At 41.0% G+C, this 22005-nt stretch overlaps 2 pseudogenes; both read left to right on the forward strand.

The window, feature by feature from the left end:
- The window catches only part of LOC149244845 (uncharacterized), a 78907-nt pseudogene extending 73733 nt beyond the window's left edge, over positions 1-5174 (forward strand).
- Positions 5175-20700: 15526 nt separating this feature from the next.
- LOC149244846 (elongation factor 2 pseudogene) lies at positions 20701-21743 on the forward strand (annotated as a pseudogene).
- Positions 21744-22005: the final 262 nt, after the last annotated feature.

Genomic DNA, 22005 nt, shown 5'->3' on the forward strand with positions numbered 1-22005 from the left:
GCGTATGCACGCAGGTTTGAGACATTGAAGTAGTGTATACCTCTGTTTTAGCTGCTTCTGTTTGCTATTGCAGTGTTTTGGGTTCTGGCTTGGGTTCTGGTTACTGTATTCTGGTTACAGCATTCTGAAGGGTTGTAAAAGTGATTGATTGATTCAGTTGTGGTTGGTGCAAAGGAGATTGGTTGATGCAGAAATATTTGATGATTGAATGATGCTATTGATGGATCCAGTCTGAAAATTTATGACATGTGGTCCCTGGAAGAAAATAGAAGGTTGTAGCCTTCTATAGGCCGGCACCTACGTACTAGTAAACATATCAGCTAGTACAAGAGCTAGGGGGTTGTAGCTCCCTTCCAGGAGAAGCTGGAGAACGAGAGAAGGTTGTAGCCTTCTGCAGGTAGAAGCCTGCGTACTAGTATAAGACTGCACCAATACAAAAATTGTAAAAAGAAGTTTCTAATTTAAAGATAGAGACGATTGCAGCAGGTGGTTTTCACCCACATTGGGTTTCCACCTTATATCTTGTGTTCTTGTGTGTGATTGTCTGTTCTGTTTTTACTGCACCTAGTTATTGTTTATATGGTTCTGATGCACTGATTAAAGATCAACATATGATGAATTAATTGAATCATAAGTTTGCAGGATATACGCTAGTTACCTTAAACACAGTTGCGTATACACGCGAGTTCCATTAACTGAGGTAGCGTATATGAATCTAATTATGGAAATGAAAAATTATTGACTTGCTAATACTGATTCACCCCCCCTCTCAATATTATTTTTAACACCATCAAGTCCAAAGGGGGAGATTGTTGGCATTATGTCCTTGATGGAAACCTACTTGACAAATATGTCTTTGAAGTCAACACATTAATAATATGATGATTGTGGAGCTAATGCAAATATCAGGAATATTGGTACAGAGGATATCGACATAGAAATGGTATTTCAGCTACAAATGGATAAAAAATTTGAAGTTTAAAAATCATACATTGTTCCTATGAAGAAGGGTCATGTAAATAAGCGGGTCCTATGAGTAAAAGTTGCGTACATAATCCAAACCATGGAAATTTGGATACTAGGGGTCATTACCATGGTATTTGACCATAATAATTGGGGTGGAAATGTTTATTGTTAGAAATATTGTCATTGATGGAAAATGAGTAGTAAGGAAAGGAGCAGCAAGGTATGCAGGAGTAGCAGCAGGAAAGGAGAAACAACAAGCATTCATGGTTGCGATCAAGGCAAAGAAGCAGAGGAAGACATATGTTGTTATAGCTGCAAAGAAGCAAGCAAAGGAGAAGCAAGCACAAGGAGAAGCAAGCAAAGGATCATCTTGCACAAGGAGCAACAAGCAAAGGAGTGGCACAAGAGTAGCAAGCAAGGGAGAAACACAAACGAGTTGTGATATGCTTGGATAATGTTGCAAATATTTCTATATTGAAGAATTTGTTGTGATGTGAAATTGTTGATTGAGCTGAATTGTTGTGATGCAAAGGCAAGACTCCAAGGCAAAGGCAAATATGTTGCAAAGATTGTTGTGATGCATTAATGATAAATATTGGTATTTGATGTTGGCATTAGGTTGATGCATTTAATGATTACATGTGGATGAAATTAATATTGGATGGATTATTTATTTGTTCACTCTAATATTCAAGATATGAAGAGTTTGGAAATGAATGAGTGGAAGGAAAAGAGTCAAGCCTATTCACTTCATATTCCTATGTGGGATACAAACAACCAACAAACTATCTTTATAAAAGATGTGATTTTGGAAGGCATTGAGAGGTTAGAGAATGGGAGAATGTGAGGGAGATGATTGAGCTATTATGCATTAGTTACCTGGCACTTATGAAGCTGATGTGAAGTAGATTTGAAGGGAAGAAGATGCAGAAATGAAGATGGAGATATGCAAAAATTATGACCAGGTAAACCAACACATTGTTATTTCTTGTTTGCATCAAGAGATGGTAGTCTCCTTTCAAGTAGTGGCTTGATAAACATCGTATTCGAGCATGTTGACGTAGGAGCCACCTGTGGGTTGTAGCCTACAGAAAACATATGGGATTTGGAGCTTCCTTGCAGTTGAAGCTTGCAAAAAATTGAGGTAGAAACCTATTGTAGTTTGGAGCCTACAAAAAATCAAATGTAATAAGGAGTAGAAGCTTGCCTTTGCATCACAACAATAATAAAATTGTGGTTTTCTCCCTTTATGGGTTTCCACATATATCTAGTGTCAATATGTGTTGTTATTATGTGTTCATGTGATGTTTTGGTTTGCTTATTACTTGTTGTTCACATATTCAATCTGTTGGTCATTATTTGTTAAGTTGCTCATGTAATGTTTCAGTTAATGAGTTTAAAGAAAATAATTTTAATGTCCATGAATATGCTAAACTGATTCACCCCCCCTCCCTCTCAGTTTAGTCAAGTTTTCATTAATTGGTATCGAAGCAGGTTCCTTATGTATAAGCCTAATAGCTTGAAGGTAGATTTGGTTGAGTCATGGACTATCAAAGTGTACATGTGTTGAGTGCAACAAACTTTCATGAATGGAGAGATAAGGTAAAATATGAACTGATATCTTATGGACCTGGTGTATGGAAACTAGTATGTGATGACTACTGCAAAGATTCTCCCTCTTTGCAAGAAAAATAGTGGAATGCTAAAGCAAAATATGTTATGTATAACAATCTTCATAATAAGGATCTTGATACAATAATAGATTTAACTTCTGCAAAAAAAAATTGGGATAGATTGCAGCTCATGCATGAAGAGGTTAGCAACAACAATGTAGAGAACGGAAAGGGAAAGAGGAAGGAGAAAAAACCCTGTCAAAAGGAAAGTGTTCAATTAAATGAAGCCTGCCTCTACCTGTGTGAATGTGTCTGACTCTCATGAAGGAAAAATATATGAAAATCAAGCTATGCTTGACTTATCATTGGCTAGTATAGAAAGATTGAAGAATGAAAACAAATATTTGAAGAAATTGGTGTAGATATGTGATGAGAAAGAGCATGAGTACAAGGAGGAAATTGTCAGCCTGAAGACACAAATTGAAGAAGCAAGGAGAATAGAAGAGGTGATGAGCAGTAAAATCAAGGAGAGAGACCTACAGTGTAAAAGATTAGAAGTTGAGGTTGATTCAACTAGAATTAAGTTAGAAGAAAAGAATAAGTTGTGTAAGCAGCTAGAAGAGGACCTTGCCTCCATGAAGAACTCAGCAAAGGAAACCATTAAAGATGATAATGAAGAAGCTCTAAAAGGACCTACAGAAGAAGAGTCTAACAACAACATGTTTTGTAAAGTAAAAAAACAAGCAACAATATCAAAAGCCAATGAATGAGATGAAGAAAGGGTTCATTGCAAGAAGATCATTCTCTCCTGAAAATGAGTTGAAAAAGTTTGGAAGATCTCAAAGGAGATTCTTTTCTCCTAGGAAAACCGTCACATGTTTTTCTTGCCATGAACATAGACACGTGGCAGTAGATTGTAAGAACAAGAATATCAAGAAGGTATCAGCAAAACATGCAACAAACAAGAAGGTATTATCCAACAAGCAAACAAAGGAGAACATCGACAACTAGGTACACAAATCATATCCATGATTATCATTGTTTGTGCAATGAATTTGGACATAAACTTGTTGAATGTAAACTATATGAAAAAAGGGGCACAAAAAGCCACACACCAGCTCAACCATATCTTGGTCAAATAAGGTGTTATTTGTGTCACAACTTTGGACACAAATCCAATGACTTCAGGTTGCCATATACCCTAAAGAATCCTAAATAGATGATGGAAGCAAATCAAACCAGACCAAACTCTAAATAAAAAAGAAATGCAGAAAGAAACCTACCAAAGTATGGAAGAGGAAGAAAAAGGAACAACCTATGATTTCAATAACATAATGAATCCATCATGATCTCAGGGGGAGTTGCTCATGAAGCAATGAACAATCTTGTCAACATCCATGTTAGAGTAGTGGTACCTCATGGGAAGACAATGTTCCTTAAAGACATGATTGGCCAATAAATGTGATTCAAAGGCTTTATGGGTTGTGTGTAGGATGTCATGAGATTGTTATGCAAAGAAGTAGGAAAATACAAAAGGAAGGAAAATCATATAAACATCAATTATTTTGAGAGTATAAAATTGGAAGGAGCTACTGGACCTCCAATATTTTCTTTGCATATCTGACTCAGGGTTTTAAGTGGACATCATGATTGCCAAATCCATCACTTTTAAAATACATTGGAACCACTATGTTTTGAATCATTCCATGCTAACCCACATTGTATTGAGTAGTGGAAGATGTACTTCATTTAGGATTCACTTTAACAAGTTTCCATTAAACAAAATCTGATTTGGTTATAGTACTAGAGATGGTAGATTGAGCATAGAGAAGATGCTTGTCAATGGAATGGCTTAGGATGAGAAACAAGCCCCCCAGGACTTGGCCTTGGAAAAATTTGTTGACAAAATGCGAATGTGTAGCACACCTCAAACACTTTCAAAATATTCTTACACTAGTAAAAAACTTTGACCTCAACATTGGTAAACAATGGAACCCACACAAGTGAATATATCACTCTATATCATCAGTTAAAAATACCAAATGAAAGAACTAAAGCAATAAAAGAGGCCAATATCTTCTACTGGTTCCAGAACTGAAAGTCTAGATGCAAACAAAAGCAAAGACAATAGGCTGCACAGAGGTCTAGATCTAGTGCAGAGAGAACTGGATCAAATAAGTCTAAAACTTTTCCAATCACTACCACAGCTAATTCGACCTTCCACGACATTGGTGAATCCTCTTTTTCTGCTATGTCAACCGCTTCACTTTCTACACACAAGGATCACCAATCTTATGGTGTTCGAACGAATGAAGAAGTAAATATTAACCAATGTTGTTACATGCCAACATTCGAAGCTGTAAGAATAATGCTTAATAAAGGTCATGATTTGATCTATTTTCGATCGATAATTGTATTGTCAATAACAGAGAAGTTGAAGCTCTAGCGGGATTGATAAACATGAGGGTTGTGTTCGAACAAAATAAAGTTTTTCTACACTCCTCCGACCAGTTGGTGCTAGTAAATGAATGTGGATTCACATTGCATTTACATTTTTGTGAATTTTTACAACTAGAATCGCATGTAGCAGGTTGATTGGAGCATTACTCTACATTTTTTTTTACAATGAGTGTGCTAGAGTGGGTATTATATGCGATCTTAGAGGACCAATGCAATCTGAGTGAGAAACGATGCAAGTTGGAGTAGAGGAGGCACGATCATCGACTATCTGCGTTATACAAATTTATATATATTATTGCTGCATTATATACATGGATGTGTTGGAACTACTAGACACCTACATGCAGACTTTTAGTTAGAGCATGGGACTACATGCAAGATTCCTTCTGCATGATTTACTCCTTGATTTTCTCCTTTAACTCCGCAACTGGTTAGTTCTTCTGCATGATTTACTCCCTGATTTGTTCCTTCTTTAACTCCGCAACTGGTTAGTTCCTCTGCATGATTTACTCCCTGATTTGCTCCTTCTTTCACTCCGCAACTAGCTAGTTCTCTCCGGAACTTGTTGTAGGTATTGAGTCTTCTCATTGATCACCACTATGGTGCATTACCTTGGGATCTTCACCCAGTAATGCTATATCATGAGCATTGTAACCTATTTTCTTATGCATCATTCTTTTGTTCTTTCGATTTTCTTTTAGTGTTTTTGCTCTGCAAAGCTGTGTGTTCAACCTTTACTAGCTAGATTCATCTGTGCAGGTTTTCTAACACATTTACATGGTATCAGAGCCCATAGGTTGCTAGATAAAAGGCACACCAGTACTTTATTTTGCAGGTATCATAGCTTGGAGATCGAAGATCGACAAAAAAATGGAGTTTCCCAAAGCATCAATCCTAACACTGTACAACTATCACGAATGGAAGGACCAAATGGCTCGATACCTTTGTCATAAAGGGTTGTACAGGATTACCATGGCTACAGAAGTGGAACCCACTTCAGCCATAGAGAAATCCAAGTACCTCAACCGTATGGATGAGGCCCACGGATCCATATGCATGTGCATCTCTCCAGAGTTGCAGTTTCATCTATCTGCCTGCAATACTCCCAATGAGATTTGGAAAAAGGTTGAATAACTCTACGAAAAATAGGATGAGATGAAAGGACATCTGCTCGAAGTGGAGCTGCTGTCATTAGATCCATAGAACTATGACAGAATTCAAGACTTCTTCACCAAATATAATGATCTATTGTTGCAACTCAAGGGTTGTGGAATTGACAAATCCAAGGAGGAGAGTCGCCAAGTTCTCTCTATTATGTCAAAGCTCAGACCGGAATACTTCGTCTTTGTGTCTACATTTCATTCAGTAAGGCTCGCAACAGGTAAATCCTACACTATGCCTTCTCTCAAAGAATTTATGGAGTCCCTTATTTTTGAGCAAGATAAACTCATTGGCATGGGGAAAATCAAACCTCCAAAAGCGCATGCACTTGCTGTGCATGATGGCAGCCACAATAAAAATCACAGATCTGATTCAAATAAGAAAAATCAGCAGCAAAAAGACAAGGGAAAAGCGCATTCCCATCCAAAGAAGGAAGGGTACACCAAGCCCTTCAATGACTCCTCCGGCTTGAGAAATGAGAAAGGGAAGAAAGGAAACAGATGCACCTACTATCAAAGAGGGTTCCATCCAGAATCCTCTTGCATGAATAAACAAATTGACCAAATGGCAGAAATCCTTCAGAAGCACAACCTTGGGGACCACATCCCTCAAGGCACCAAAAAGAAAACTGAGGATCCGCCACACGAGAAAGGTAGCAATTTTCATGCTTTAGTTGCAATTAATTCTTCTCCTGATGCATGGATTATAGATTCTGGTGCATCACATCATATGGCTGCTGCAAAGGAAGTCTATTCCTCTTTGGATGCATGCAAAGGACCTCCTATCCTCATGGGAGATGACTCACCTATTGAGGTCACCGGAAAAGGTAGAGTGGAACTTTTACACGGAAGCTTTGAAGATGTGCTTCATGTTCCAAAACTTTCGGTAAACCTGTTTTCAGTTTATCAGATCACTCATTCCGGCACCGGAAAGAGAGTGGAATTCACTCCGAATTCAGTGAACATATATGACCTACATAGCAGCTCCAAAATTGCAACCGGTGAGGTAAACAATGGAGCCAAACTGTATACATTTTCTGAATTTATTGAATCTGAATCCTTCTTATTGCTTACACATGCTGATGATAGTAGTAGGCTTTGGCACGAGAGGTTGGTCACTTAAATTACAGGTATATGCAGCAGCTAAGCAAGAATGAGATGGTGGAAGGCTTGCCAAATATCAGTTTCTCCAAAGGAGTTTGTGAAGGGTGTGTCCTTGGCAAACATCCTAGAGAAAAGTTTGACACCGACAAGACACACAGAGCATCCTCTCCTCTAGATCTGATCCATAGTGATCTCATGGGGCCTTTTCCTCATCCTTCCATCAATAAAGCAAGGTATGTGCTTACATTTATTGTTGATTTCTCACGGTATACTTGGGTGTATCTTCTCAGGGCCAAATCTGAAGTTTTTGCGCACTTTGAAGATTTCAAAGCACTAGTTGAGACATAGTCAGAGAGAAATATCAAAGCCCTCCGTACAGAAAATGGGGGGGAATATGTTAACTCAGCACTTCGGAACCTTTGCCTTCAGTTCAGCATACAGTTGTAGTACACACTTCCATACACTCCGCAGCAGAATGGAGTTGCTGAGAGAAAGAACCGATCTCTCAAAGAGATGGCTTCCTGCATGTTGCATGCTAAGTCACTGCCTCATAAGCTATGGGATGAAGCACTTAATTGTGCTAACTACATCCAGAACAGATCTCCTCATAGGTCTGTCAAGGATCAGACCCCCTTTGAGGCTTGAAGCGGCACTAAACCAGAGGTCACCCACTTCCGTGTTTTCGGCTCCCGAGCATGGGCCAGGATCCCCTCTGAAAAGAGAAAAGCTCTTGATCCACAGAGCATTGAGTGCATCTTTGTTGGATACCCTGATGGTGTGAAGGGATACCGGCTCCTGATTTCCTCTACGGACAAGCTCATCATTGAGCGAAGTGTCAAATTTGAGGAAAGTCTCTCGCATGCACCTCAATTTCCGCATGCAGACACCTTTTATCTACCTCATGTCCGAGATGATGACTCAGTACACTCATATGCAGATACAGAGCATGCGGATTCCGAGGTAGAGCATGCAGATGCAGAGACAGAGTCTTCAGATACAAATCTAGTGCATGCATATGATGATCCACATCCAAGTCCAGATCGAGCTTCCAGCAGTGAATCATATTCCCCTGTCATAAATCAGAGAACAAGGAGCTTACGTGAGATATATGCACAAGACCACCCAGCTGCTAGAAATAGTCTTGTGGGGGATAATTCTGATCTACAGAGGACTAGCTCAGAGTTTATTGAGCCTCCTCTTGCCCTCACCGCCACTGAACCATCGCCATCCTGGCATTGTCATTTGGTTCATTCTTCTGATCCACAGTCTTATGCTGAGGCTGCTGGGCATCCATGTTGGGAGTCCGCCATGGAGGAGGAGTATAACTCCCTCCTCGAGAACCAGACCTGGGATCTGGTCCCCCTTCCTTCAGTAAGGAAACTTGTCTGATGCAAATGGGCCTACAAGACCAAGAGTGCTGCAAATGGGCAAATCACCAGACAGAAAGCAAGGCTAGTAGCCAAAGGCTTCCAACAAGTGCATGGCATTGATTATGACGAGACCTTTGCTCCAGTAGCAAAGATGGATTCCATACGCCTTACACTTGCCATTGCGGCTGCCCAGGGATGGGAAGTACATCAGATGGATGTGAAGAATTCCTTTCTTCACGGAGACCTATCAGAGGAGATTTACATGGAGCAGCCACATGGTTTCATTCAGGATTCATCTTTGGTCTGCAGACTGAAGAAATCTCTCTACAGCCTTAAGCAGGCCCCAAGAGCTTGGTATGCGAAGATGGATTCTTTTCTCTTATCACAAAACTTTGAAAGATGTAAGTCTGATCCAAATGTTTACATGCTTAGGACACATGATTCTCTTCTTATCTTAGTTTTGTATGTGGATGATCTCCTAATCACCGACAGCTCGGCTTCAGCCATTGCTACAGTCAAGAGGGCCTTGCATGATAGGTTCTTGATGACGGACATGGGTCCATGACACTTCTTTCTTGGTCTTGAGATCAGCCAAGATGCCATAGGAATCAAACTCTCTCAGGCTAAGTATGCACGGGATCTCCTCGAGAGATTTCGCATGACTGACTGCAAGCTAGCACCGACTCCTTTTCTGTCTGGGGTCCGCCTTGAGAATGGAGGTGACACTCCATTAGTTGACAACACTCTCTACTGACAGCTAGTGGGGAGCTTATTGTACCTCACCCACTCCAGACCAGATCTCTCATATGTAGTAGGGGCAGTTTCCAGATACATGCAGGAGCCGCATGAGCTACACTGGAATGCTGCCAAGCGCATCCTCCGATATGTGCAGGGCACCATCACCTTCGGGATTCACTATGCAGCAGGCACTGCATTGAATCTCCTTGGCTTCACAGATTCTGATTGGGCGGGAGACAGCATTGATCGCAAGTCCACCTCCGGATATTCACTCAGTCTAGGATCTGGCCCTATCTGTTGGTCGAGCAAGAAGCAAGCTGCTATTGCTCTCTCTTCCACTGAGGCTGAGTACAGAGGAGTAGTCAACATCACCATTCAGGCTCTGTGGCTACAACACTTCCTCACTGAGTTGGGCGTCCAGTTCCACTAGCCCATTGTCATATGGTGTGACAACCAAAGCACTCTCAAATTTTGCAGGGATCCAGTACAGCGGCAGCGGATGAAGCACATAGAGATCCATATGCACTACATTAGAGACTTAGTACATGATCGGGTCATTGATTTGCAGTTCTGTCCTTCAGCAGAACAGACTGCAGAAATCTTCACTAAGACCTTCACTGAGCAAAAGTTTCGCTCTCTGCGCGATCATCTTGGAGTGAAGGACACAGTTGCTTAGCAACTGTCTTTTCTTCCTCTTTTCTTTTGATTACATTGTATTTTGAGGGGGGGTTTTTCCCATGAGGTTTTCCCTCTTTCCTCAATTTTAGTACAAGTTGCACTGTATTTTGGGTGACCTTTGGCCTTAGTTTCCAGGGCCCATTTTCTATTTTTCCCCATAGTGGTGTTCAGGGGGGGTGTTGGAACTACTACACACCTACATGTGGACTCTTAGTTAGAGCATGGGACTACATGCAAGATTCCTTCTGCATGATTTACTCCTTGATTTGCTCCTTCTTTAACTCTGCAACTGGTTAGTTCTTTTGCATGATTTACTCCCTGATTTGCTCCTTCTTTAACTCTGCAACTGGTTAGTTCTTCTGCATGATTTACTCCCTGATTTGCTCCTTCTTTCACTCCGCAACTGGCTAGTTCTCTTCAGAACTTGTTGTAGGTGTTGAGTCTTCTCATTGATCACCACTATGGTGCATTACCTTGGGATCTTCACCTAGTAATGCTATATCATGAGCATTGTAACCTATTTTCTTATGCATCATTCTTTTGTTCTTTCGATTTTCTTTTAGTGTTTTTGCTCTGCAAAGCTGTGTGTTCAACCTTTACTAGATAGATTCATTTGTGCAGGTTTTCCAACACATTTACAGGATGTTGGATGATATATTGTTCAGACCTTTCTTTATTTTTGTTTGAATGCCACCCAGAACGGTCTTCGAGAAAATTATCTTATGGTATCATATAGTTGGCATTATATATTATGTTGATGTATTACATAGTGTTACACAGTAATTTGTCACCATTGGTCACCGTCCCTATCGCCCCGTTTCCATACATTGGAAGACGCATTCCGGGACCTGTGAGCAGTGACATAACCCAAAAACACTTGCATTATGTTCCCCTGAGTATGTACTTCATGTTCCCTGAAGACACCTTCTGCAAATTATCCCTGAAAAGTGCTCTTTTTCCATTGGCGCAGGTCCATAGTAGCTTACCCGCGCCAATCACTGAGATCCTCAAAAGAGGGCGCGACCATTAGCGCTCTGTCACAGAACAACACCCGCGCCAGCCCAGTTTAGTAATGATTTTTGCCAAAAGCACGCCCATATGATTTTTTCCCTTCAGATCACGAAGCCTTTTGAGGGAAAAATCTAGTGGATAGAGGTCGAGAGTCATCATCTATCCTTGACAACTATCCACAGTAGCTTTTCCGAGATAATGCCAATCCGCAATGGTTGTCCTGGTTCATCGAATCTTTCTACCCTCTCCATCTATAAATATTTGTCCTCATGCATTAGACAAAAAAAGTGCTAGTTGTTGAGTTCTTGAGTTCTTGGAGGAATGCTAGTTGTGATTATCATGAGTGATAATGAAGCATAGAGAGGTTATGCTGCCGGAGAGGAGATACATTGCAAGACACATATAGTTGCTCGCCCAGCCAGAGGAGAGGTTCAACGTCAGAACCTTGGTTGTAACTTTTCCTGTCTATTATTAATTAATGAGCGACTGCTATTATAGTTCCAATCTCATTGTCTATTATAGTGATGTGTTGATTTATTTCCTTTCTGATTGAAATATAGTTGTGCCTCGGTAGATTTTATGTTGGTATTTGTTTCTTCCTTTGCATGTGCAGGTGCCCGTTTATGATCTGCTGGAGCGAGGGAGCGGGAATATCAACTCTGTTTCGACCATAGCGTTGGATTCCAGGTTGGTCTTCTTAATTCACCTTTGATGCATAACTAGGAACTTGCGTGGCAGCGTGGTTTGATTGTGGCTAGTTCTGTTTTAGGCTAGTGGGATCGCCTCTGTCCGCAGAGGGGATTTACCTACCCAACAATTTGGCGACTCCACTGGGGAGAAGCTATTCGGAGTTTGTCTTGCATGTTGATTTTCTCTTGCTTGCTTGAGTAAATGAGCTTCCTGCGTTAGTTTTGAGTTTATTCTTTACTATCTGATCCATCTGAGCACTGTCAGCCCGCCCTGAGGTCGTGTTATTTATTTTTCTAGCCGACAAGCTTAATTGGCGCGGTTATTACCCTGACAGTCGCGCCAGTTGGTGCATGTTGCTCAAAAGCAACTCGTGCCAATCCTTTGGTAGCGCAAGTTGCAGGTTGACAGTCGCGCCAGCCCTGTAAATTTTGCCTGTGTGTGGGTGGAAAGCTCTTGCAGCCTCTTTTTATATCTCTTACAGCCTCTGGAAGTGTGTTGAACCTCTGTTTGACTGGTTTTAGCCTTTATCCTTCAGTTGTTTGCTTATTTCTATTGTTTTCGTCTCAGCCCTGTGAACTTGTTCATTTTGCTTGTTTACAGCCTCCCAAGCTTGGGTTTCCCGTTTTGTTCAATCATCTGCATGTATCAGAGTCTTTTTTGACTGGTTTTGAGTCTTTTTCTGGCAAATTATTAATTTTATTTCCTTTGATCATTACTTGGAGGTTTGTCTCGATCTTTTCACAATTTTGCATCTTTTTGCTTTTGTTTTTGCAAAAAAATTTCCCCCTCATTCGCCGGGGGGGGCTAAATTGCGTATGAGTGTTAATCACCTTTGAGTGTTTTTAGTTTATGATCTTTGGAACTCTCACCCGTTTTTCTTGGTTTGCACTTGATTGGTTCTTAGATTACATTAGAATCATCGTGTGTTTGAGAATTCTCTTGCATAGATCACACTTGCATAATTAGAATTCTCATTTTCAGGATATGAATGAAAAGTGTGCATAGATTACATTTGCATACTTTGGGTGTTTGCCAGTTTCTGTTTCGGTCTTCTCTTGACCCAGTCAACTTTTTGGATACTCTTTTGCATCTGTTTGGTGGTTGTTAAAGCTTGTTATTCTGTGCTTCGAGCAATTCACCTCTAGCTTGTTTGGATTTTGCTTGACTTCATTTGAACTTAGATCACATGGTTCATTGAAGGTCTTTGCGCTTTTCCTTGTTTTGACAGTTCATCTTGGTGTTTCAGATTTGGTTCTCTTTGCATTAAGTGAATTTTGTTTGTTCATGCTTGTTAATATCTCTTGAGATTTGTTTAAATGCATTATGCCATTTTAAAAAGAGAAAAAACAAAAGATCTTTTTGCATCATATTAGTTAGCTAGCATTTATTGTTATTTGTTGCTTTTAAAAAGAAAAGAAAAGAAAAAGTTTCATTTCTTGTTATTAGCTGCATTAGGATCTTTGTTATTTGTTTATTGTTCATTTTGTTTGTTTGAAAATCTCAACTCTCCTGTAGTTAGAATTCATTGAACGAAATGATATAATTTTGGCATATAGTTTGCATTTAAGAAGTTTTTGAGATATCACATACGGTAGGACCAAAAACTGAAACATAATTGAAGATAAACTTTAAAATAAACTCAATGAACATAACAACGCATTGGAACATAACACAAATACTCTAGAGGTCTAGGTTAGAGACGTGTTCCGACGTCTTTAAACCTGGTAGCTTACCGTTGAGTGGTTGGGTGATTCCTCCATTGTGAAACGATAGGTGCCAATACGGACTGAGCTCCCACGTACCGTCGCGTATATACGGGAGACCCCACTAGGCTATTATCCTTTATCCATAGGAAGCCGAGTCTGCCGCCTTACAAGCCGTAATGCACTGAACACAGCATTCGGGAAGATTGACTGCAGTACGGGAAGTCCTTGGTTTTCATCTGATTGCCAAGGTGTATAAGCAGTTTTACGGATTGTTTGGTAAACCTCTTGCCTAGTTCTCCAGAGCAGTCACTTTTGATCCTTTTCAGACTCTCTAAAAGAAAAGGTGCCAGTGAGCGTCTTGTCACTTCGTGCTCATTAAACATTCGAAGGAGACTAGAGTCATCTTTTTGTCCTTTTCTCGACTCTTAAAAAATGAAAAGGTCAAGTTCAGTGTCTTAAAATTTATTTGCCACGATAACATTACCTGGTTAGACTTTGTTTGCGTTAGTTTGAGTAGGGATCTTTCTCGTTTTCAATGGCGTCCTTTCCTGAGTCTACCAGCCAAGGTGTTCCCTCGGATGGAAACCCTAGTTCATTTCCTTCTTTTGGAAATGCCGGTGCTCCGTATATGGCAACATTGTCTTTGCCTGGGTTAACCATTGGTTTGCCCGTATGGTTGTTTTCAACCTCGGTGGTCCCGAGTGTGATGACTCCTATTCCACCATCTCCTCCACCTGAACAACATCATGTTGATTCCAAGGTGGACCTCTCGCCTTCTTCGCCTATTCCTGCGTCCTCATCTTCTACTTCGCCTGGCGAAAGTCTGGGTTCAAGTAACCAGGTGGCTAAGAAGAAGAAGAAGAAGACGAAGAAGAAGAAGAAGACTCCTAGACGAGAGGTTAAAAGTATAACTCAAGTCGAGCCACCTTGTGCTCCTCTGCGGAAGGTCAAATTTCCTTGTAAGTTGTGCAAGGAGGACCATCTTCTTCGCGATTGTCCTGGCATTCCCAAGGTCTTAGAAGTATGGTCTCGCGATCCGGCCCGCCCCTCATCGTCCTCTGGAGATCATGGCGATGTTACCTTATCACCTGACACTGGTAAGGGAAAAGGGAAGATTCGAATCCCTTGTAGACTTTGTGAAGGAAATCATCCCCTTCACCTTTGTCCGCTCATGGACAAAGCCTCTGTTGTCTTGGAAAGTCTTACAACTCCCTCACCTCAACTACCCATTGGTTATCAACGTCTTTCTGCACCCGCAGAACGTTCCCCTGCTGACCAAGAAATCAACCAAGATTCCTCTCTGGTCCAGCCTCCTTTTCCTGAACCTGGCTCTGCTAAGCCTGTTCCAGACCAACTATTGGTCGGAAAGAGTGTCGATTCGAGTTCACCACCCGATCACTCTGTTTCGGAAGAGCATCATGTTCTTCTCGTCTCCTCAGATTCTCCTGAGTCCGGAAATGACTCTCCTATCCCAGCTGTTTCCGAGAGGCCTACTTCAGTCTCTTTAGAGCAGGGGGGCAATCATACGATTCCCCCACCAAGTAGTTCAGTCGTTTCCTTCGACTGGAGACGTTTGACTACCTTCCGCCTCCCATCCTATGTGCCTTTTTGGGTCACGGTACACGCCTATGACAAGGCAATACCTGGCACTGTTTTGGATGAAGGTGCATCTGTTAGTCTTATGTCTGCCACTACTTGGCAAGCTTTGGGTTCCCCACAGCTTGTGCCAGTCACATCGAATCTGACGGCTTTTGACGGAGGAACTAGCCAACCATTAGGGATCCTTCCAAAGTTACCTGTTACTTTGGGAGGTAAAACCGTCTATATAGACGTAATGGTTACCCAAGGTGCTTTAGATTTCAGTCTTCTCCTTGGCCGCGACTATGTTTATGCCATGGGGGCCCTTATTTCTTCACTTTTCCGTGTGGTTTGCTTTCCACACGATGGAAGAATTGTGACTATCGATCAATTATCGTTCGTTCGTCCACGGGTCCCTCCTGCGCAGTCGTCATCCCCTCCTGGTTTTCATCCACTAGTTGCATCTGCCCCAGCACAGATCAACTATGTGGCCACTTATCCCGTGCCTGTATCCAGTGATGCCGCCATTATGCATACTGTCCTAGGGGCATTGGGCTCTGATTTCCAAGATGTTGGCCTTCCCTTCGGAGCGGCCCTCTTGGGAGCCTCCACTTCCCATTCATTATGATGAAGTCAGGACGGAGCATAGTTCCTTTCCCGTGTCAAGCTCCTTAAAAAATGAAATTGGTACTGGTCGGAGCATAGTTCACTGTCCTATGTCAAGCTCCTTAAAAAATGAAACTAGGTGTCCAAGCATAGTTCCTGATCTTGTGTCAGGCTCATTTAAAAATGAAACAAGGGTTATGAGGATAGTTCTTTTCCTAGGTCAACCTCATTAAAAAATGAAACATCTCCTCCTTTCCAAATTGAGTCTTTGATTAAGATCTCGTAAAATCCAAGTCGAGTCTTTCCAAAATCTCGAAAGTGAACCTTCATTCCATCCACCTTGTTGAATGCAATGAAGCTTGGGGGGCATGTACATCGATTTGCGTTATTAGTCTGGGGGCATGCGAACTTATAACAAGCATAGTTTTTCGTTTCAAGCTTGTGTAAACATGAAACCGAATCCAAGCAGAGTTCTTTATGGTTCAAGCTTGTGTAAAAATGAACCCATATCTGATTTACATCTCGTGACTGCTGCCTATCTGCTAAATTCTGCTAGATGAGCCTTGGTTGTTTCTTTCCATCGCCACCATCTTTTGGCCGATCATATGCTTTCACTTGATTGTTTATCCTTTCCTGAGGAACCGCAGCGATGAGTGGTTTTATTAGCCAGCCTCTTGACCATTACATGTTTTGAGCAGTTCCACCATTACTGAAACCAGTTGTTACCCTTTATACCACTCGTTCCTTCAGGACGAGTCGCCTTTATGCTCTTTTCTGACTCGTAAAATATGAAAAGATTGCCGAGTATTTTTCCTTTTTGACTCGTTAAAGAGAATAAAAATGGAGGTCCGCTTTCAGCTTTTTTCTGACCATTTAAAAACGAAAAGATTGCCAAGTTTTCCCTCTTGACTCGTTAAACGTTAATAAGGGGCGGTCGTTTTAAGTTCTTTTTGTCGACCGTTAAAACATAAAAATATTACCGGGTTTTTGTCGTTTCAAACTCGTTAATGGTTATGAAACGACGTGGTTTTGACCGCTTTTTTTGCTTTTTCAGGTTGAAATCACTATTTATGAAAAGTACTTCTCGATCGTAATGGTCGGGCGGTTCTTTTGGGCATTATTTTATACTTTTTCGGGCCCGAGAGACACAACTTTACGAAAAAGGACACCCCTGGAGTTTCCTTTTCTGCTGTCTTTTCAAACTCTCTAAACATGAAAAGACGCCGAGTTCTTCCTTTGTCAGACTCGTTAAAACTTGATGACATCGGATTTTGTCGAAATGACACACCACAAGCATATGCTATCCCCATCAAGCTTGTTAAAAATAACTGGGGTACTCGCCAGAAATGGTGGGGGAAAAGAAAATTTTGGAACCATAATTATTATCGTGTCGGCAGTATGTCGCTCTTGAACATGGCACTTTTCTGCTTTCGTGTCCAGGGTGGGGATATCTCATCTTGTATTTTTTCACTTGCTTCCATGGACTTGGGTACCCTATTTGACCTCTCATCCGCTCATAGCCTCGTCATCATGACCTTTGATACATTGACGTCAAATACTGCCAATTCCATTAATGTGCTGCCGATATGTTCAAGAGAAGTTGACCTCTGCAAAGAAACAACCTCCCTCTGATAGTTCGTACAATCTTGATTCACAATATTATCTCTCTGTCTCGTGTCGATGATGTGGGAAACATTATGGCCCACCTTCGATCAAGGTCACTTCCTGTCGACTTCAGCTCATTATCCAGGAAGTTGATCTAGAGACTCCTTTCCAGTGCCCTGGAGCCTGCATGCCTCAATGGCAGGTTCTTCGTGTTCGACGTGAGGTTTTCATCATTGGCCTCCGATCGAATGATTCTACGGGTGTTCGACTTCAGATCATTAATTCGCACGCCGTAGATTGTACCTATGGTACCTTGAGGGCCATTGTCATTATTGGTGGTACCTCTTGCGTCTGTTAACAGTTTTCACTATTGACTGGTAATAAGACATGTTCATGCATGTTCGACTTCAGCTCATATATTCACATGCTTGAACTTGTACTCTTGTTCGGGTCGAGATGGAGCGCAAGACCCTGGATTGTGTCTGTTGTAATCCAGGCGTGATTTTTGATACATGACTCATTCACTGGATGGCTGCGACCATACCTGAGTCAATTCATTGATCCTAACCAGATGGCTGCGTCCATACTATGGATCTAGATTATTTATGTACTCTCTTATGGATGGCTGCGACCATACCACGTACATCATGTAATTGAACTATCAGTCGTGTCTCTTAATGCAGATCCTCGACGGCAGCTATATATGTGTTCTTGTGTGTTCTTGTAAAGCATTTCACCCCTCTCTCTACCTCTCGGACTTCATGCTTTAGGGGGCATCTGTTACACAGTAATTTGTCACCATTGGTCACCGTCCCTATCGCCCCGTTTCCATACATTGGAAGACGCATTCCGGGACCTGTGAGCAGTGACATAACCCAAAAACACTTGCATTATGTTCCCCTGAGTATGTACTTCATGTTCCCTGAAGACACCTTCTGCAAATTATCCCTGAAAAGTGCTCTTTTTCCATTGGCGCAGGTCCATAGTAGCTTACCCGCGCCAATCACTGAGATCCTCAAAAGAGGGCGCGACCATTGGCGCTCTGTCACAGAACAACACCCACGCCAGCCCAGTTTAGTAATGATTTTTGCCAAAAGCATGCCCATATGATTTTTTCCCTTCAGATCACGAAGCCTTTTGAGGGAAAAATCCAGTGGATAGAGGTCGAGAGTCATCATCTATCCTTGACAACTATCCACAGTAGCTTTTCCGAGATAATGCCAATCCGCAATGGGTGTCCTGGTTCATCGAATCTTTCTACCCTCTCCATCTATAAATATTTGTCCTCATGCATTAGACAAAAAAAGTGCTAGTTGTTGAGTTCTTGAGTTCTTGGAGGAATGCTAGTTGTGATTATCATGAGTGATAATGAAGCATAGAGAGGTTATGCTGCCAGAGAGGAGATACATTGCAAGACACATATAGTTGCTCGCCCAGCCAGAGGAGAGGTTCAACGTCAGAACCTTGGTTGTAACTTTTCATGTCTATTATTAATTAATGAGCGACTGCTATTATAGTTCCAATCTCATTGTCTATTATAGTGATGTGTTGATTTATTTCCTTTCTGATTGAAATATAGTTGTGCCTCGGTAGATTTTATGTTGGTATCTGTTTCTTCCTTTGCATGTGCAGGTGCCCGTTTATGATCTGCTGGAGCGAGGGAATATCAACTCTGTTTCGACCATAGCGTTGGATTCCAGGTTGGTCTTCTTAATTCACCTTTGATGCATAACTAGGAACTTGCGTGGCAGCGTGGTTTGATTGTGGCTAGTTCTGTTTTAGGCTAGTGGGATCGCCTCTGTCCGCAGAGGGGATTTACCTACCCAACACATAGTGTTAATATTATTCTAGGAACGATATATATATGATGTATTCCGTATCGGTGATATATGACTGCGTTGGTGGTAGAAAATACGTGTCTTCATATATTTTGAAGCAGTGTTCATATTAATATGATGCATTCTATATCGGTTATATATGACTGGCGTTGGCGGCAGAAAAACACCCGATTTGTTCATATATTTTGAAGCGGTGTTCATATTAATATATTCAGGCGGATTCCCCTTTCCCGTGAGTCCGCTCTTGCTAAAATCATAGGAACTTAGTATACCCGACTTGCAGGTGGTTGGTTATGCTCTTGGTGTTATAGTGGCAGCTATGAGGTTTGATCCTTGGTCTCCCATAGATTAGGCCTGGGAGTTACCGATTCACCATGTGGTTAAAATATATATATATATATTTCAAAGCATTGACATATAGATATGCGATTGAAATTATATAGATAGCAAGGCGGAAAAAAGGACTAGATTCTAAAATGTAGTGTCAATCTTACGATATTGAATGTCGCATTATGTAATAATTTATATATTTGACGTGGATGAGATGCACTGATATATTAGAGATGCTATGATATTGGAATGTCATAGGCTTATCTCATATAGATCAATGCTGATGTTGCATTGACAATTTTGGCATATAATTGGTGTGTTATTAGCTACAAACGGTATATATATCCGAACTGCTATTTATCCTGCTTAATACATATTTATATGGTGCGACTAACACAAATGCCTTTATATAGTGTAATAATCGTAGATGGTGATATTTGTGTTATGTATATATGATGCATTCCTTCTAATACTGATTGTTATATGGTGATATCCGTATATAATAAAAGGTGATTGTTTATATCATGTTGGGTTATTAACTTATGAATGGCTTGATTGGTGTTACAGATGATTGTTGACATTTAATGAGTTTTGACGCATCAATGGGATGTGTTTTAACAAGGAGGTGGAGGATGCACAAAAGGAGGACATGGTTGTTGTGGCCGGGAAAATAAAAATAAATGGTCGCTTTGGAACACTGCAAACTTGAACAGACTCTGTCGAACGAAGACGCCTTCCTCGTTGATCCATCGCTTGCACTTGTGTTGGAGGTAGTTATCTTGGACAGAGATTGAATGTTGGTATATAAATTGCTATATTAATGGACGGTTGCACGACAATATCAATTAACACAATGAAGTAATTTTCTTGAATTTGTCCTACACTGCCATCTGAGAATCATTAACGAATTGTATATGATAATTGGTCATTTTCAAGGATTAAGTTGTTTATGGATGGATTGCAAGGTAGTAATATTCAAATTGTCATTAATGGACAAATTGCATGGAGGTTATACATATTATCGGCAGTGTTATAATTGAGACGTTATACGGAGCTGTAAATCATTATGGTAAATAGCCATAGCAGACAAACATTATTTATCAGACTAAATGTTACATGCATTATACTTTCTTGGACGCCAAACCAATGAGTAGAGCAGGTGAAGGTAGAATTTGTGTGAAAGTCATCCATGTGCATCTTAACCTGTGATACTAAAGAGTGGGAACTTGCCAATGCTGCATGATACGATGAAACAAGCAGCTACGCTAAAGCTGGTAATGCACCACCTGCCAATCTAGCACAGGTAGCAGACAACATCATTATAGGAGGAGCCATGGTCAAACCCATAAAAAGCACTTGTACTTCCTCCAATGGTCGTACCAATCATAGAAAAGCTATCTCGTATGAATGGTGCAAGGATCCAACTGCTTGCCTCCAATTCTTTGGAGAGAGGCGCTGCACAGCGAGGACACCTCACCGGATTTTGGGATGACGTCTCCCTATGTTTGAAGTCTATCTGCGCCATTTTCTGAGTTTCATCCAACAATTTTTCTTCGATGTAAATTTGTGTTGCAAATTGACTATTACAGGTATAATCAACTATTGTTCGAATCCGGTGAAATCCTTGGAAGGATAATCCTCAACAATGTTTCCTTCTTGATTGCTTCAGTGTGGCTACTTGGTCCTAGTAGTGGTGGTGGATATGTGTAAGGGAGTTCAATACTTGAATGAAATTAAATATTATGTGGTTTTTGCATTCCAATTCTAAGGAAGGTGCTCTCATAGAAGAAAACATGCGTGGTATTTTCTTTGAGCTTTGTGATGTGGTTTTGCACACTGATGGGATCCATAGAGGAGGTGGTCAGACTATCCCAATGGCTAGAAGGGTTATGTATGCATCTCATCTTACTTCCAAACCACAGATTCGTGAGCTAGTATATCCTATTGAGATTCAGGCTCTTGAGAATGCCCTTGGTGGTATTTATGGTGTGTTGAACCAGAAGAGAGGCCATGTTTTTTATGAAGTGCAGAGGCTAGGAAATCCACTATACAATATCAAGGCAGATCTACCTGTTGTTGAATCATTTGGATTCTCAAGTACTCTTCGTGCTGCAACTTTCATCCAAGATTTCCCTCAATGTGTGGTTGATCACTAGGATATGATGGATCTGATCCATTGGAATCTGGTTCCCAAGCTGGGTAGCTTGTGACTGATATCCATAAGAGGAAGCGTCTTAAGGAGAGTATGACTAGTATGACTCCTTTGTCAAAGTACAAAGACAAGTTGTAGAGCTTTTCTATGTTTGCATGTCATATGTTGTCAAGATTGAGGAACTTCTCTGGGTATTAAAACACAATTTTGTGTGTTAGAACTAGTTAAATTTATGTTATTCAGCAATTTGTATTGGTATATGAAGCGTATGCATTATGAAATGCCAACATCATGATACCCTATTGTATCTGGTGTCAAGTACCCTATGGGATATCAAGGGGTAGTAATGGGTCTAGGCACACTGCTTATTGGACATGGTTTTGTTGGACCAACAATTGTT

This window comes from Pinus tabuliformis, chromosome 7 (assembly GCF_031772625.1).
Source record: "Pinus tabuliformis cultivar Carrire ecotype Pingquan chromosome 7, CPIR1, whole genome shotgun sequence".
Taxonomy (NCBI): Eukaryota; Viridiplantae; Streptophyta; class Pinopsida; order Pinales; family Pinaceae; genus Pinus; species Pinus tabuliformis.